This window comes from Macrotis lagotis, chromosome 1 (assembly GCF_037893015.1).
Source record: "Macrotis lagotis isolate mMagLag1 chromosome 1, bilby.v1.9.chrom.fasta, whole genome shotgun sequence".
Taxonomy (NCBI): Eukaryota; Metazoa; Chordata; class Mammalia; order Peramelemorphia; family Peramelidae; genus Macrotis; species Macrotis lagotis.
The window spans coordinates 932901898-932907269 of NC_133658.1; positions in this window are offsets into that span (position 1 = coordinate 932901898).

Here is a 5372-nt window from a genome sequence, read left to right on the forward strand (position 1 = left end):
CCATAGGACAAATAAGAATTTTACCCAGTGGTGTCCTCAGTTTGCCAGATCTGGCCATGCCCCTGGTTTCTTCTTCTCTCAGTGGCATCCACACTGTCTTCAACATTCTGCAGTGCATTCCTAACTTCTGATTTGGCTTTTGTCCCCTGCTGGGGACTGTGTTGGCTGGCAGAGTTGAGACCTGGGCACTTCCCACCTGGGCTGACACATGGAATTTCATGTTCACATCTTCCCTACTTTGGGGAGGAAATTTGTATACTTTATATTGGGTTTCCTCTCTCCCTACCCTTTCTCTCTCTCTCTCTCTCTCTCTCTCTCTCTCTCTCTCTCTCTCTCTCTCTCTCTCCCCCCTTCCTCCTGTCCTCTCATTTTCTATATCTCTTGTGTGCCTCTATATCAGGCTCTGTCTCTGCTTATCTCTCCCTCTGTTTTTCTCACTGTCTCTCTTTCTCTCCCCTGAATCCAGTTTCCCCAGATAATCTTGTAGAGCCCAGAACTGGCCATCCCTTTACTTACCTATTTGCTATTCCTTTGTCTTTGTTGAAGCCAGAGGGGTCTCTGCCCACTTGGAGTGGCAGCACAAAGGAGGCAGGGAGGCTTGCTGGCACTGCAGTCCTTGGAGTCCAGCGACTACCTCCTGGGCTGAGCCTAGGTACCCTGAGATTTTAGATGCTTCCAAGTGGCTTAAGGTAGAGGTCTTGTCCCTGCCCCACCTCCCAGCCATGTCACTGTCCCAATGGCACCTGCCCCCTGACCTGGGTCCTGGCCCAAGGGACTGCCCCTCAAGCCTCACCAGGGTCTCCTCCTTCATCTGGCCTGGTATTCCCAGGGAAGGCACTCTGCCCAGGGTGTTCTGTCTTCTACCAGGCAGGAGGCCCTGGGATAGTCGGGTACATCAGACCCACCATGGGGTCTGCTCGTCTCTCCCCTCTCCCTTTCTCTTGGAGGGTCATTCATGAGTTCCTAGAATCCAATGGGATCACAGAGAGGGGCCTCCAGGCAAATGTATTATTAGACCTCTGTTAAATAGCCTTTTCTGTTACATTATCTCTGGTTTTTGCTTGCTCAATTTTTTCCCCGTGAGTTTTGTTTCTCTTATCTGTATAGCTCCAAGACCAGTCTCTGTAGGATGACAACCAGATATGCCAGCCAATCATGCCCTGGACCCTGCCTCAAGGAAACCCTCACATTTTCAAATAGACTCTGAAAAGCACAGAAGATTATGGTCCCAAAATGATTGAGGGGTAATGATGCAGGGAAAGATGAAGAGAATTTGAATGTAACAAAGAATTTGGGTGGAGATGTAAATTGACTCTTGAGATGTAAATTGACTTGGAAGTAGAGAAATATAATTGTAAGAGAAACTACTGTAATCTTGGGTGGGGACCCTCCCCATTCTTAAAATACCATTGTTTAATGTAAAATTTGTATCCAGATCTCCTTGGGCTTTACCCTCTACCTAATTCTGGGTTGAGTACAGGGGAAGGGAGTTCACCTTTGGCCCTCTGGTGATCAGCAAGACAGAAAAACCTGAGCTGGACTCCAGTTCAGGACTGGCTCAGTCTTCTCTGACCATGGCCCAGCCAAGGCTGCTTAGCTGTTGTTTTATCTCTCTCTTTCTCTCTCTAGCTCTTCCTATGTCTTGTAACCTTTTAAATACATGTTTTTTATTTTCAAAAAAAAATAGAAAACACAAATGCTATCTTGATTAAAGAATTGCCACAAGATATGTGCTGGATACACTGATTTAGTCACCAACTGCACATGCAGATCATCAAACTGTTACCAATTTGAGTTTTAGAGAATCTTTCATTCTAAATTTTCCATTTAGATAGGACCTTTATTTGATCAACTATCTATAAAATTCTCCCTCCTCCTCAATTTTTGCTTTCCTTCTGATTTTAGCTACATTTGTTTAAATTGTACAATTTTTTATTTTAATGTAAGTTGAAATGATCCATTTTATACCTCATTTTACTCTCTGTTCATTAATCATAACATTCACTTATCCATAAGCCTGAAAAGAAATATGATTCATGTTCTTCTAACTGTATTCTCTCTCTCTCTCTCTCTCTCTCTCTCTCTCTAGGTCAGGTATACATTTTGACTTGGTGATGCAGTGGATAGAGCACTGTTCTTGCAGTCAGGAGGACTAGAGTTCCAATCTGACCTCAGACTCTCTTACTAGTTCTGTAACCTTTGACAAGTCATTTCACCCAGACTGCCTCCCATTCAGGGCCATCTCCTGTCTTCCTGATTCATATCGGGTCACTGGGCTCAGATGGCTCTCCAGGAGAAAGTGAGATTGATGACTTAGCACAGCCCCTCCCCCCTCAAATTCATGGGATTGTCATAGATTCAGCTCCTTGGAGTCATGGTATTCTTTGAAAGTGAAAGAAAAACATCTTGGTAATTGGGGTAATAAATTGGTTGATACCCATTTATTTTTACTCACTACTGTTCTTCTCTGCCTCTTTTTTCACTATATTCCTGTTCCCTTTTCCTCTTTCTTTACTCTCCTATTCCTTATTTTATTCACTCCTCTAAAAGTCCTCCTCTTATCACTCCCCAATAACATCCCTGGGTTTTCTCACCTCTCTAGAAGTTCAGACTTCTAAATCAGACATGTGTATAGTAACTTTCTCTCCAACCCAGATGAGAGTAAGTTTCCAACATTACCAGCCCTCCACCCCTTCTGCTTCCCCGATCCCATATCAGAATCCCAGTATACAGATAGCAGTAGCTGTCCTCTGATAATGACGGAAACCACAACATAAGGAAAGTGAAGTCATGACTTGCATATAAGATTGATTAAAGTGAGAGTGTCTTATCCACAGATGCCCTTCTCACTAGCCCTTTGGTCTGACATAGCAAGATAAGGATGCTCGGTGATCAAGGAGAGACCTTGCCTTCTTTAGAATCAGGTCTTTCCCAGATCACTGAGTCTTTGACAATATCTCTAGGCTACAAAGTTTAGACAGTTGGGGTAAAGGAAATTGTTAAAGATTTAATCATCAGGACTGTAAATTTTATGGGGAAAAAATTTTCACAGTAAGGTAAAGCTAACCTGTCTCTCACTGGTCTGTCAGTACAGTAGTTTTGTGGTAAGAAACTTTCTCACTCCAAGGAAGGCAGCCAGGTGATGCAGTGTATACCACAGAAGCCAGGAGGATCTGAATGCAAATCTTACCTCAGAGACTTACTAACTGAGTGACCCTGGGCAAGCCACTTCACTACTTTTCTGCCTCAATTTCCCTAATTATAAATTACCTTTAATGTACCTACTTCATAGAATTGTTGTGAAGATCTAATCAGATAGCATTTGTAAAGTTCCTGAAACATAGTTGCTAGATAAATCCCAGTCCTTATTATTATTAATCTGTGAAATCGATTTGGACATGAGAGAATCTGCCAAACTAACTCTGGTTTTGTGATGGAGAAGCAAGCTTTTCTTCCATTGGCATCCTCAGCTTGGGAGGCCTGCCCATGCCCCTGATCTCCCCTTCCTTCAATGACATCGAGAAACTCCTTTCACCTTTCTGAAATACTTCCCTAACTTGTAGCTTATCTTCTGGCCCCTTCTCTGGTCTGTGATGGCTGGCACTGGTGAGGATTGGGTACTGCCAGTTGGAGTGGGAAATTCTCAGTTCCAGTTTGCTCTTATGGGAGAATTTTTGATTTGGGTTTCAAGTGTATTCTGGATTAGCATAAATTATTTCTAATGTTATTGAATTGTTCCTCTCCTTTGTCCCTCTCTCTCCTTTCCTCTTGCTCTCTCTCTCTAGTTCTATCTCAATCATTTTCTTTCTACATCTCTCTGTTTCTCTCTGTCTTTCTATGTTTCTCTGAATCTTTCTCTGTGTGTGTGTGTTTCGTTCTCTCTCTGTCTTTCCTTCATCTCTACCTCTGTATTCTCTTTGTTTCTATTTCTGCCTGATTATGTCTCTCTCCTGATTCTGTTTATCCCTGCTACACACACACACACACACACACACACACACACACACAAACACACAAAAAGCCTTACAAAGCCCTTAATTGGCCTTCTCTTTGCATACCTATTCAGTATTCTACTGTCAGAGGGTCACTGTCTCAAGCTTTAGGTTTTTGAGTCCTACCGATGCTTTCTTCTTTGATTCTGGGCATAGGGTTTTAGGGAATCTAAGGTGTGGTAAAGAGGACAGGTCACTGCCCTTCCAGTCACTGTTCCTCCCTCATGGACCCCCTGATTATTGCCCCTGCTCCATCTCCTCCCATCTCTGAAGCTGTGCCCAGAGCTAGGTCCAGGACAAAGGAGAATTCCAGCAGGTTACATCTGGACCTGTGCCCAAAGAATAGGTGACAGTCCCCTGGGATCCTTCTCTGACCAGATGATTAGGCCCTTCCAGTCAGTAGACATTGGGTTACCAAAATTAGATGGAAAATAGAAAACTAAGAAAAGGTATTTCTTAAGTGTCTTTGCTATAGAGAAGTGAGTTAAATTTATAAGAGAATTCTCCAGTTGATAAATGGTCAAAGGCTGGGAACAGACAGTTTTCATACTTGGAAATCCAAGTTCCCTCTGGGCATATGAAAAATTGGTCTAAATCAATAGTGATTGGAGAAAGGCAAATTAAAAGAACTCTGAGGCACCCTGTCATGCCCATTAGATTGGTTAATGTGGAAGAAAATAGGATAATAATCACTCTTGGAGGGAAAGAGAACAAAGTGAGATAGTTAAATGAAGTATGAACTGAAGGGAGAGACATGAGGAAGGCAGCCATTCCCCCACTCCAGAGGGGAGAGTGTGCCCCAGTTCAGGGGAATATGGTTATATTTCTTGTCTGGCTATATCTTTTTTTTTTTTGCAAGGTAGTACTGTTAAGTAGCTTGCCCTAGGCCACACAGCTAGGTAATTATTAAGTGTCTGAGTCTGGATTTGAACTCAGCTACTACTGGCTCCAGGACCAGTGCTCTATCCATTGTGCCACCTAGGCATTCATGGCTAAATATTTTTAAGTACCATTCTGTTATAGAAGCTTATTTATGGTGATTACTTATCAGTAATAATTAATCAGCATGGTTCTAGTCCTTAGGAAATGTTTCTTGTCTCCACTCTCTAACTCTGTGACTTTCCTGTCCATCATTCCCTTATGATTCCGTGTCCCCTATTAAAAGGCAAATGCTTTCAGAACAAGGAGTTTCTTGATTTTTATATTTGTAATGGTTACAGTCCAATGGAAACTTGCAATGTGAATCTGATTCATGTGTTCTCTATATGAGATTTGTTATTTACCAGAACCAGGAACCTGACCATAATAGTCTCAGCTTTGACTAATTTAAGTGAACACTTTTTTCTTTTGCCCTTCCTTTACAATTTAAACCTCTTCAGA